The sequence below is a fragment of the Populus alba genome, chromosome 19 (assembly GCF_005239225.2).
Source record: "Populus alba chromosome 19, ASM523922v2, whole genome shotgun sequence".
Taxonomy (NCBI): domain Eukaryota; kingdom Viridiplantae; phylum Streptophyta; class Magnoliopsida; order Malpighiales; family Salicaceae; genus Populus; species Populus alba.
Genome location: NC_133302.1, coordinates 16,335,564 through 16,349,964, shown reverse-complemented (window position 1 = coordinate 16,349,964; position 14,401 = coordinate 16,335,564). Strand labels below are relative to the sequence as shown.

The following is a 14,401-nucleotide window of genomic DNA, read 5'->3' as shown; positions in this document are numbered from 1 at the left end:
TTTCTTGCAATCAAATCCCCTATAAATCCAATAAAAAATCAATTAAACCCATAAACATCCAAATTTGGGCTTCTCTCCTCAAAAATTTCAAAATTTTCTTCTCAATAGGGTTCTCATCCTTCAAGAATATTTTGTCAAAAATCCAATCTTTGTATCTTTATACTCCTTGACCAATTTTCTGACCATTTTCCGAGCGCTTCTGCCTCTTGTCATTTTTCTAACCTTCTTTGGCTATTTTTTTTTTTTTTTTTTTTTTTTTTTTTTTGCGGGGACCCAAAAATGGGTTACAACACAACTTATCTTATGCTAGAAGCTGCTGAAAAGTTTTAAAAAGGTGTTTATGAGGTTAGGTGAAAAAGAACCTAGGTATATGAGTTACTTTTTGGAGGTTGATTCAAAGGGGAATAAAAAAAGCATAGGGCCACTTGGTTTGGAGGATTGGGAAAATGTTAGAACTTTGGTTAAATTCTTAAAGATCTTTTATATGGCTACATTGAGATTTTCTAGGTCATTGCATGTCACATCAAATTCTTTCTTCAATGAATTGATTTACATGCATATAAACTTGTTGCAATTGTGTAAAAATAAAGATAATATTTTAAGTGGAATGGTGATGAATATGATGTTAAAGTTTGAGAAGTATTGGGGTTCTGATATAAATCCAAATTTTCTTGTTATATGTGGCTAATTATGTCTTAGATCCACATTTCAAGTTAAAATATTTGAAATTTTGTTTTGGAGATTTATATGATTATGACAAAGCAAAATTGCTAACAAATAAAGTGAAAGATACTTTGGTGAGCTTGTATGAGTTTTATTTGAAAATTGATGAAGTGGTGGATAATAATAGGCATAAACAAGATATTAATGCTATTGCTAATGTGGAGGTAAATGTTAACACTTTGGCTTGATTCAAAAGACATTTACAAGAGGTGGATTGTGTGGAAATAAAAATGAGGTTGATAGGTATTTGATTGATGGTTGTGAGGATCCTAATGATGATAAGTTAGATATTTTGGATTGATGAAAAATTAAAGCTTTGGAATATAAGACACTTTCAAAGGATGCACATTTTCTGGTTATTTTTATATCCACAGTGGCTTCTGAATCAATATTTAGCACAGGTGGTCATGTACTTGATCAATTTCAAAGTTCTCTATCTCCAACAACTGTTCAAGCACTCATTTGTTGTCAAAATTGGTTGCATCATGGATCAATTCCAACATGTCTAATTTTTTTATAAGCTTGATAAATGATCTTGAAATCTACGAAAACCTTGAGTCAAATAATTTTTTTTTTATATAAATTTGCACCTTTTATTTTGTGATTTATTATTAAAATTTTTGCAATCATGTAACATGCCTAATTTTTTTATTTTGTAGAATTTGGTGGAAAGTTACATCTAGCAACAGATGATAATTAGTTCAAAAGTTACTTTGAAGGTAAAATACTATTTTTTATTATACATATTCTAATTTATTTTATAATGTTATAATTTTAGATCTTGATTTCGAAGTTTTGAAGCCAATGGTATTAAGGGATCAAAGTGCAATGTTCTTGTCATCTTGATGTGCTTTTTAATTGGGATGATGTGCACAATGAAGATTTTTTTTTTTTGCATGAAGTGTTTTATTTTTTTATGGCAAGGTTATTTGTTGTTTTTTTAAGCTCTTTTGAAGGCAATGCTTTGTAATTTTAATTTTATATTGGTATGTGTTATTTAAATTTTGATGCAGGAGAAGTCAAAAACACAAATATTAGAAAGACTTGCAACATAGTGAAAACAATATTAGCACTAATAATTTTAATATAAATGAATATTTTAGTGACAAAAAATATTAAATATATTATAGAATCTTGTAACAAAATTAGATAATATTAACATTAATCACAAGTCTATCAGAAAGCCTATTAGAAAGCCAAAAAAAAAGTTTTTTAATTTTTATGTTAAAAAACCGAACCGAACCGAACCAAAATTAGTTGATTTGAACCGGTTCCAGTTCGAATTTTTCAGATTTTCAAAATTTTATTTTGGTTATTTTCTTAGATAAAAACTAAATCAAACTAAAAATGCTCACCCCTACCACATGCAAAAGAAGGAGACGAATTTTAGGAGAGAATTTTGTGGGGACTAGAAATTAAAACAAAAAAAAAATTATTCGTACATTCTCTCCCGATATCTACATTAAATAAGAAAACCCTAGCGCCCCAATTTCAAAGCCCAGTCATCAGCTACATACAAAAAAAAAAACAAAAAACTCATTCTTCATTGTCTCCTCCCACTATCATAAACATCAAAGCTTCCTACAAAACCCAAAACATAAAAACCCCATCACCAGAATACCTCCTCTGACCAACCACCTAGTCTAGCAACACCATCACTAACGCCCCTCACCACTAGCCACACAACCCAAAATCAACAGCTCCTCAGTCTTCTTCCAGCTCGAGATCTTCTCCCTCAGTTGAACACCAATAGCAATTTACACTAGCAACTCCTCTTTGTAGCGATCACTCCCCAGCTCCATCGTGACCTAACCTCGTCATCATGAGAAGTTTTTCCCTTGTTCACCGATTCACCCCCTTTTTTCTCTCTCAGCCAGCAGTGGCACTGCCATCATTCAATCCCTATGTGAGGTGCCTATAATTCTTCTCTACTTCCTAGAAACATATATATATAAAAAACTAATCTAGCCATCTAATTCAAGTCGTGACTCACCCACGGTCAACGCCATCAGCTCTCCATTCATATGATGGTCAAGGCACAATAGCTTCTTCTTCCTTTTAATTTCTACCACGCCACACGAGCACCATCAATAGCTACCACGAGCTAAACCCACACTAATAGTAGCCAACAACCACTTGCCCTCAACAACCTAGTAATTAAACCGATAGTAGCTCATCTTCTTCCCTTCCAGAAACCTGCAAGCTTAAATATCGGGCAGTCCCTCCCTTAGTTTTAATTGGAACCATTATTTACAGCAGAAAAAAAAAAAAAAAAAACAGATCTAAAGAGACAAACGAACTACCTATGTGATTTCCTTTCCTTGTAGGTTACAGTGAGAACCACCGCCGACACAAGAAGGAAAAGAAAAAGTCACTTTAGATCCACCTTGTATTCTAGTTCACTAATCGATTAACTTGAAATCCTAATTTGGTAATTCTCTTTAACTAGAACCTAAAATATTTGTCTTCCATTAGACTAACCTAAGATATCAATTTGTCGATCCCCTTTTAGTAGAACGAAAATCTTTGTTTATAGCTCAGTTAACCTAAAATCTCAATATGACAATTCTCTTTAACCAGAACTAAATTCTTTGTGTAAACCCCGGGATAAATAAAATAATAATAATAATAATAAATAATAAATAATAAAATCATTGGAATTATAGTTTAATGGTATTGAAAAAAAATGAAAAGAATAAATTGGGAAACAAAGTAATAAGAAGATGGAAAAAGAAAAGGTTTTTGGCCAAAATGTCACATTTTCCAGTAGCTAAAATAATCTAATCCTCTCTGAAAAACAACTAGACCGATTTGCTAAACCTGTCGGACCATTTCTCAAAATAGTCAAACCGTTTTGATTATTGGCTATATAAAACTAATAGGGTGTGGTTTTGGGAAAGGATACCACTTTTTGTTTTTCTTCTATTATTGCACCTCTAAAGGCTAGAGAGTGTTTTAAGAGATAAAACCATATCCACTCTTGAAATTGAAAAAGAGAGAGAGAGAGAGAGAAAGGATTGAGTTAGAGAGAGAATGCTAAGAGAAAAGAGAGAAAAGGGGAAAAATATGAAATATTTTGACAAGTTAGGGTTCAAAGACTCAATTATCTTCGGTTAAGAGTCTTAAACCTGACTTAGCAATTTCATATGAAAATATAACAATTGAGGTTGACATCATGAGATTTATGTTAGGGTTTAGAGTGAAATTTTGGGGAAATGTAAATTGACTATAAGTTGATCAATTGGGTTAGATTAAGTTGAGTTGGGTATTAATTTAGGAAGAAATGTCGAAGAAAACCATGAGATCCTTAAAGGCGCAATGGTCGACCAATGAGTGGTTACATTGCATGAAGTAGAGTTGTATGTAGTTAAGTGATATTGTGAGAGATTAATGTATATATTTATAAAGGAAATGATTTTAAAGGAGTTTCGTTATATTATATATATTGACTTAAGCATTTATGTTGTTTGAAATTTGGAAAATTAAAGGAGAATTATTGAACCTTAAAGATGAATGTTACTATCAAAGTATTTGACTTCTAATGCAAAGGAATGATACATTGAACAAATAACGTACATACGATAATGTTTATATGGTATAATACATTTATGACTATGATCATAAGAATGCAAAACTATAGAAGTTGCTAACATTGTTATTGAGTTTTGTTAAACTTTTTCTACGTGTTTGGAAGAACATATTAAGGAATAACTTAATTTTGTAAGACTAATAGGAAGAAATTTATGTGCCTAGTTGCTTGTTTAATTATAGTTGTTGATGACGTGAGGTTTCTATAAAATGAGTGGTAGATATTAATTCTTGAAATCCAGTTCTAGATATTTAAATTAAATTAGAGGCAAAGCAAGGAAATATAGAGCCCTGGATGAAGAAAATCGATTGTGGACCATTTGATTAAAACTTGGGTTGCTGGGTGAGAGGGTTTTCAATTTGAAAATCAGTTCTTTCCTTTCCACAATTGCAATTAGACCACTAAAATATAAAATACATTTTGTCTATTTTCTTTTTTGATTTATTTTGTGTTTTTTTGACTTATGGAAAAAATAAACATTAACATCGACTCAATGAGTGCGTTAAAAACTACGCGTTGAAAGTATATTTTTTATTTTAAATTTTGAAAAATGAAGTAAAAAATTGGGTAGCAATTTATTACATTAAACAAATCTTTACATGAAATTAGGCTTGTATGGACAGTGTGATCGATATATATAGATTTTTCTTAGAACATTTTGATATGCTATATTGCAAGATAAGCTAATAATAGCAATGACATTGAAGGGCAAAGCTACAACCTTGCACAAACATGGACAAAATTCATCAACTGCATGATAAATTTACGAGTGGTGTTGAATTCCCCTCTCGCCCTATAAAGGATCGCAATGGAAGATTAAGAAATTCATTCCTTTTCCTAGAGTATTGAAGAAAGAAAGCAACATAGCTGACAAAAAGATGGGCCTGAAAGTTGTATCCTCAGCAATAATATCATTCTCAGTATTTTTATTGTTAGCATCAGCAGCTAAAGCCCAATCAAAAGGTGTCTTCGATGTGACTAAATATGGTGCCGATAAAGATATCACAGAGGTATCTTATATATTTTCTCGCACGCATGCGTTTGATTTTTAAATAGCTGAATATGTAGTATAACCAATGCTTGGAAAGATGCTTGTGCTTCAACCAACCCCAGCAAAGTTCTTATTCCAAGTGGGACATACTCGTTACGGAAATTGACTCTAGCAGGTCCTTGCAAGGCTGCGATTGAGCTCCAAGTTGATGGCATATTGAAGGCACCGGTTGACCCAAATCAGTTCTCAGGAGGTCATTGGGTTAATTTCGGATACGTAGATAAATTTACATTGTCGGGAAGCGGCACTTTTGATGGGCAGGGAAAGGCTGCATGGAGCAAAAGTACATGTCAGAAAGATAAAGATTGTGACAGCCTCCCAATGGTAATCTACTCACCATTATGAAGCCTAATTATATGTTATGGCACTACCAAGGTTTCTTTAATCATTTGCCTTTTGTTTGCTTCTAACATGGATCAGAATATAAGGTTCGATTTCATCACCAATGCATTAGTCCGAGATATAACTAGTCGAGATAGCAAGAACTTTCATGTTAACGTCTTGGGGTGCAGAAACCTCACCTTCCAGCATTTTTACCGTGAGTGCACCTGGTGAGAGTGTAAACACCGATGGAATCCACATCGGCCGATCTACTGGGATCTACATTATCGATTCAAAAATTGGCACAGGCGATGATTGTATCTCCGTGGGGGATGGCACCGAAGAACTACACGTCACAGGAGTAACATGTGGACCTGGCCATGGCATCAGTGTTGGAAGTTTAGGGAAATACCCCAATGAGAAACCTGTTTCTGGAATATTTGTCAAGAACTGCACCATCTCAGATACTACAAATGGCGTTAGAATAAAATCTTGGCCAGCTTTTATACGGTGGTGCCGCATCTAACATGCATTTTGAGGATATTGTCATGAACAATGTCCAAAAACCCTGTCATCATAGATCAAGTGTATTGCCCATGGAACCAATGCAGTCTAAAGGTATTTGCTTTTTTCTGTTACCATAAGGATATTTTCACAGTACTAATAAATTACTGTGACAATATTTTACCCAATTCGTGGCTCAAACACTCCACCAATTTATCAAAATCTTTCTTACATCTTATGAAAAAAAAAATGTTTCAACGCAATTCGCAATTCATAGTATTGACTGTGAAGCAAACATGCTGTGCACTGCATTCCATAATTGGTTGCATCAGGCTAGATCCATAATGCAATTCTGAAGAACACCTACACAAGCATACTAATTTTTTTATGTTCATTAGTTCTAGGGAGATTACTAAAAGTCTATTGGGGTCTTAATGTTCTTTCTTGTTTTCTTTTGCAGGCTCCATCAAAAGTGAAGATCAGTGATGTTAGTTTTAAGAATATAAGGGGAACTTCCGCAACTCGGTTGTTTGTTCAGATTGCTTGCAGCAGTGGCATCCCATGTGACAAGGTGCAGCTTGCTGACATTAAACTTGCATATAGCGGACCAGACGGCCCTGCAAAATCCCAATGTTCTAACGTTAAGCCCATAATTTCTGGGATAATGAGCGCATCCGGATGTTGAAGATAGGGACTTCCATCTGAAATTCTTTTGGTTTCGTCATTCGTAGGCTCGTTTTTAGATGGAGAAGTCCATCTTGTAATTTTGATTAAACAGATGAATAAAATTTAATTATTTTAATTTTAAATACAAGATCGCTTGGTTTCTTTTACAATTTAATTTCAATAAATCTTCAATCTTATGTATAAAAAAAAGATGCAAAAACAGTGTAAATCATATAGCAACCCTAAAAGATTTTTCCTTTATTTTTTTTAATTTATTACTTACGGTCCATGCCCTTTTTGGTACAAATTCCTTTTACTCTTATTTTTTTTTTAGTTTGAATATTACATTTTTGTTTAATGATTTTTTTAAAAAATATTAATTAACTTTGTCAAATATGACCTGAAACGAATATTTCCTAACTTTGAATAATTGATTGTTGTTTAATTTGAATTTGTTACTCTACACACATTTTCTGAACTTTGAAAATTGAATGCACTCAATTAATAAATCCTTGTAGATATTTAAATAGAAAAACTAAAACTACAATAGTATGCATTTTAAAAAGTATTTATAAAAAAGAAAAAATAAAATCCTATCAAGAGGACAAAACTTAAAGCACTACAAGATTAAACAGTTTTACCGATGGATTTTTTCCATCGGCGTAAGACACATATTCCATTGGTAATTAATTTACCAACAAAATCACCGACGAAGAATTTCCATCGGTGAATCTGTAGGTAATTATTTAAAAAATTCATTTTTAAAATTATAAAATAATTAAATTAGCATAAATCAACATTGTATAATATATACTCAAAATGCTTGGAAAAAAAGAATAAGAAAATCAACTCAAACAAATTTGCAATAAATAAATAAAACAAAAAAATTAATTCAACTAAAAAAATTCTAAAAAAAATGAAGTTGCAATTGCTAAAAATTTAAAAATTCCTATAAATAAATCAACAACATTTATACAATTTATTAAGAACAAAATCAATTAAAATTAAATAAAAAACAAATATAGTGAAAAAAATCATGAAAAAATAAGAAAAATGAAAAATCTTACCTTAATATACTTGCAAGTGAAGCTAAGGAAAAAAAAATTCTTAAAGCATATTATTTTAAAAAAACTAGGAGGATAAAAGAAGAAGATGAGGAGAGAAAAGAAGAGAAAGAAATAAATATTGATGTTTTTTACATATAGTGAAGAAGAAGAAGAGGAGGAAGTAGAAGTAGAAGTAGAAGAAGAAGAAGAAGAAGAAGAAGTAGAAGTAGTAGAAGAAGAAAAAGAAATAATGGGTTTGTCTCTTGTGAAATATGTGGATTCAGGTTTTTTATTGTGGCGCGTTACCGACGGATTTACCGACGGATAATTGAATATTAATATTTTTTAATTATCTCATCGGTAATTTCGTCGATAATATTTAATTTAAATTTTCAATTTCGTAAAAAGTTTTCAGAAACCGACAAAAATTACCGATGATTTTTCAATCCGTCGGTGATTCCGTTTGTAATATTTAAATGAAAATTTTAAATCAATTGAATTTTTTCAGAAAACTGCCAAAACACACTGACGAATTTTCAATCCGTCGGTGATGTTGTCCGTAAAGTAAAACAATTAACAGTGCAATTGGAAAATGAACAGTTCTGGAGCTCTCTGGAAAATACCGACAGGCCTTTGTAATTATTCCGTCGGTAATTCTGTTGGTAAAAAAATGACACGGCATCATTTTTTTTGCTTTGTTTTTAATTTTTTTTCTCACAGTAAAATCCCTCGAAAATTTACCGACAGAAATATTCCCTCGGTATTTCCGTTTGTATTTATTGATTTTCTGGTAGTGAAGTAGAATAGAAAATTAACAATTTCACAAGCCAAATATATAATATCTCCAAAAATAAATGATCCTAGTTGAATTAAGTTATGAAACTTATTGTTTTAAGAATGATATTATTTTTTAAAAAAAAATTATATAAACGTCATATTACATAAATTAATCCTTACAATGTTTTTTTTGAAATAAGGTTAAGTACTAAAAAATTAATTAACAGTAGTGATTACCAAATTACAAGTACAAAAAAACTTAAATATCTTCTTTGAATTAATAGTAGTGATTTCTTCTTCTTCTTTTTTTTGTCATTTAGTATTTTATGTTTTGTTCCTTCAATTTCTTTTTTTTTTAAGAAAAAAAAATTGGTTCTTTGACATTGCAATACTATAGGTTTGGGCTTGGTTCATTGTCTTGTTTACTTATAAAAAATGATGTTGAGAAAAATTCAAATTTATTGATTTACAACAATTAAAGGTTTGTGGACTAACTTTTAAGATTTGAAAAAAATTAAGCCTCGTTAGGGACTTGGTTGACTTAGTGGACATGGTGCTAGTTGCCATTGGTTTTGGTTTTATAGGGAGTTGGTGGTGGTAATGGAGGTGAAGGCTTCTGGTGTTGATATTGATAGTATAGAGGTTAAGGAGGCAATTCTAGTGGTGGAAGAATCAACGCCTGTCATTGGATTAAGAAAATTGATTGTGGACCATTTGATTAAAAGTTGGGTTACTAGTGAGAGGGTTTCCAATTTTAAAGTTGGTCTTCTCCATTCCAAAATTACAATTAAATCACTAAAATATAAATGCATTTTTTATTTTTTTTTTTTTGTTGATTTATTTTTGTGTTTTGACTTGTGAAAAAAAGGCAACATTAATATTGATGCCATGAGCACATTAAAAACTAAACACATGGATAGTTTTTTTTATTATTTTAAATTATTTGGAAAGACGTTGAAAATGATGCAATTATTTCAACATTTTGAAAAATTGGTCAAAATTGGATAGTAATAGAAGCCCCCTCTTTACAATATTTACACGGTAAAAAGTTATCAAGTGCTTTTCATTGTAAGTTTGTAAAAATAATCAGATTGTTCTTCAAAAATTAATCTTCTCAAAGTTTTAGTTCAGTTGACTTGAAACTCTATCTTCACAACAATCCTCTTTAACCAGAACTATAATTCAACTATTTTTGTCAAGAAATGTCATCTCGATAACTTTTGCTCTCAGCTCAGTTGACTTGAAATCTTGCATCTCAGTGATATCCTTTAACTAGAACTTTGGTTTCACAGATCGATTAACTTGAAATTCTAATTTGGTGATTCCATTTAACCATAACCTAAAATCATTGTCTTCTGTTCGACTAACCTTAGATCTCAATTTGTCAATCCCTTTTAACTACAACGAAAATCTTTGTTTATAGCTCGGTTAATCTAAAATCTTAATATGGCAATTCTCTTTAACTAGAACTAAATTCTTTGTATAAACCCTAAGATAAATAAAATAAAAAAAAAAAAATAATAATAATAAATAAATAATAAAATCATTGTAATTATAGTTTAATGGTATGAAAAAAATGAAAAGAATAAATCGGGAAACAAAATGATAAGAAGATTGGAAAAAAAAAAGGTTTTTTTGGCTAAAATATCAAATTTACCAATAGCTAAAATGGTCCAATTATTTTGAGAAACAACAAGACCGATTTGCTGAACCTGTCGGACCCTTTCGCAAAATAGTCAGACCATTTTGATTATTGACTTTATAAAACTGACAAGAAGTTGTTGCAGGAAAGGAGACCACTTTTCATTTTTCTTATATTCTTGCACCTTTAAAGGCTACAGAGTGTTTTAAGAGATAAAAAGACATCTACTCTTGGAATTGAAAAAAACCAATGAGAGAAAAGATTGAGTTAGAGACAGAATGTTAAGAGAAAAGAGGAAAATAGGGGAAAACATGGAAGATTTTTGACAAGTTAGGATTCAAAGACTCAATTATCTTCGGTTAGGAGTTCTAAACCTAACCTAGCAATTTCATATAAAAAGATAACAAACTAAGGTTGACATCATGAGATTGATGCTAGGGTTTACAGTGAAATTTTGGAGAAATGTAAATTGACTATATATATATATATATATATCAATCACCCAGTCCATAGTAGCCTGGAATTTCATGGAAAGATTTGTTTAATTTTATAAAAATTCCTCTATTTTTGAAGATTTTGTTATTGGAGATGTTGATTCCATTTTATTTTATTTTCGCCCTTGATATAGTATTTAATAAAACTTTAAATAACATTAGACTTTCTAAATTATCTCTCTCTCTCTCTATCTATATATAAGCTAATAATAGTAATGAAAATGAATGGTAAAAGCTACGACCTTACACGAAAATGGACAAAATTCATCAACTTCACCTTTTGTTTTTTTATTAAAAAGAAAAAAAAAATTCCATGAAAATTTGTGTTATAATTTATTTAAACTACGTTTCCAAAATTCTGAAGCATGAAAGTAGAGAAATAAAATATAGACAATAACTCAAAAACCCCTATCATAGATCAAGCGTGGTGTCCATTGAATTAGAGTACTAAAAAGGCATTGCAATTTCCTCTCAAAAGAATATTTCACTGTATTAAATTGTGATGTTACTCTATCTTGGGGATCAATAGTTTATCCAAAATCATTTTTATAACTTAAAAAATTGTCTTTTTTGAAGTTTTTTTCTTCCTTCTTTCCGTAGTTTCCATCCAAAGTGAAGATTAGCTATGCTTTGTATCAACATATAGAAGCAACTTCATCGCCATTAAATCCTTGTAGATATTTAAATAGAAAAACTAAAACTACAATAGTATGCATTTTAAAAGTATTTTATAAAAAATAGAAAAATAAATTCATATCAAAAGGGCAAAACTTAAAGTAGAATCGAAAATTAACAATTTCACAAGCCAAATATATAATATCTCCAAAAATAAATGATCATAGCTGAATTAAGTTATGAAACTTATTCTTTTAAGAATGTCATCAGTTTTAAAAAAATTATACTAACATCGTATTGCATAAAATAATCCATACAATGTTTTTTGAATAAGGTTAAATACTAAAAATTAATTAACATTAGTGATTACCATATTACAAGCACAAAAAAACTTAAATATCTTCTTTTAATTTTATCCGTTTAGATTTGGTATTTTTAGGAATTGGCTTAGTAGTTTATTTTGATTGCCTAAATATAGAGACTTTGTAATATCCAAGAAACGTTTTGGAGCTTGGTTTGTCAGAATAAAACTAAGTTCTACTAATTTGAAGTAATTAGGGGTTGAAGAACCAGATTTTACACTAAATCAAATACAGAGGACTAAAGTTAATGTTCATGTAAAGATTGGTTGGTGCGGGCAATGCATATGTAATAAATGAAGCAAGTTGCAGCGCTCTGGTGGTGCGAGCAGCTTCCTCTGATTACTAAACACTACAATCCTCGATTAGTGATATTTTATTTTTCTTTTTTTATTTTGTCTCTCATCTCCTTAGGATTCAGGTTGATCTATCAAAGTTGTTGTGGTGCCCTCCTTGTGGGGCATGATGTCACGGCGACACTTTTCGATAGAGTGATGTCAGGTGGAAAGCTAAAACGATAGTGAAAAAGCTATCATAAATGATTGGAACATGGACTTGTTTGACTTAGTGGACACGGTGCTAGCTTCCATTGGTTTTGGTTTTATAGGGAGTTGGTGGTGGTACTTGAGGTGGAGGCTTCTAGTGTTGATATTGATAGTAGAGAGGTCAAGGAGGCAATTCTAGTGGTGGAAGAATCAACACCTGTCATTGGATTAAGAAAATTGATTGTGGACCATTTCATTAAAAGTTGGGTTACTGGTGAGAGGGTTTCCAATTTTAAAGTTGGTCTTCTCCATTCCAAAATTACAATTAAATCACTAAAATATAAATGCATTTTTTTTTCTTTGTTGATTTATTTTTTTGTTTTGACTTGTGAAAAAAAGTCAACATTAATATGGACGCAATGAGCGCATTAAAAACTAAAACGCATGGATAGTTTTTTAAAAATAAATTATTTGGAAAGACATTGAAAATAATGCAATTATTTCAACATATTTTTTGGGGGGTTTTTTTTTGTCTTTTACTCTTTTTTGTTTTTTTTTTTCCTGAAACATTTTGAAAAATAGGTCAAAAATTAGATAGTAACAGAAGCCCCCCCACTTTATAATTTTTACACGGTAAAAACTTATCAAATGTTTTTCATCGTAAGTTTGTACAAAATAATCAGATTGTTCTTCAAACTTAATCTTCTCAAAAGTTTTAGTTCAGCCAACCTGAAAACTCTATTTTTCGCAACAATCCCCTTTAACCAGAACTATAAATTCAAACTGTTTTTGTCAAGAAATGTCATCTTGATAACCTTTGCTCTCAGCTCAGTTGACTTGAAATCTTGCATCTCATTGATATCCTTTAACTAGAACTTTAGTTTCACAGATCGATTAACTTGAAATTCTAATTTGGTGAATTCCCTTTAACGAGAACCTAAAATCATTGTCTTCTGTTAGGACTAACCTAAGATCTCAATTTTATCAATCCCTTTTAACTACAACGAAAATCTTTGTTTATAGCTCGGTTAACCTAAAATCTCAATATGACAATTCTCTTTAACCAAAATCAAATTCTATGTAAAACCCCGAGATAAATCAAATAAAAGTAATAATAAAATAAATAATAAAATCATTGTAATGATATTTTAATGGTATGAAAAAATGAAAAGAATAAATCGAGAAGCAGAGTGATAAGAAGATGGAAAAAGAAAAGGTTTTCGACTTAAAATATCAAATTTACCAATAGCTAAAATGGTCCAACTAGTTTGAGAAACAACAAGACTGATTTGCTGAACCTGTCGAACCTTTTTGCCAAATAGACAGACCCTTTTGATTATTGGCTTTATAAAAAGTGATGGGAAGTTGTTGTGGGAAAGGAGACCACTTTTCATTTTTTTATATTCTTACACCTTTAAATGCTAGAGAGTGTTTAAAGAGATAAAAACACATATACTCTTGGAATTGAAAATAATCAATGATAGAAAAGATTGAGTTCAAGAGAGAATGTTAAGAGAAAAGAGGAAAAGGGGGGAAAACATGTAAGATTTTGACAAGGTAGGTTCGAATACTCAATTATCTTCGGTCAAGAGTTCTAAACCTGACCTAGTAATTTCATATAAAAAGATAACAACTGAGGCTGACATCAATGAGATTGATGCTAGGGTTTAATTTTATAAAAATTCCTCTATTTTTGAAGATTTTGTTATTGAAGATGTTGATTCCATTTTATTTTATTTTCCAATTCCTTGATATAGTAATAATAAAATTTTAAATAAAAACATTACACTTTCAAAATTCTCTCTCTCTCTCTAAACATATACATATATATACATATACATTAATATACATATATATATATATATATAGAGAGAGAGAGAGAGAAGAGAGATTTTTCTGCAAATATTTTCATATGCTATATTGCAAGAGAAGCTAATAATAGTAATGGAATTGAATGGCAAAGCTACAACCTTGCACAAACATGGACAAAAACTCATCAACTGCTTGATTAATTTTACGAGTGGTGTTGAAGTCCTCCCTTTCCCTATAAAGGATCGACATGGAAGGTTAAGAAATTTGTCCGTTTACCTAGAACAGTTAAGAAAGAAAGCAACATGGCTAACAAAAAG

The 14,401-nt window shown here is 30.7% G+C and overlaps 1 pseudogene; it reads left to right on the top strand.

The window, feature by feature from the left end:
* Positions 1 to 5,190: 5,190 nt before the first annotated feature.
* On the top strand, positions 5,191 to 6,873 carry LOC118044147 (exopolygalacturonase-like; annotated as a pseudogene).
* Positions 6,874 to 14,401: the final 7,528 nt, after the last annotated feature.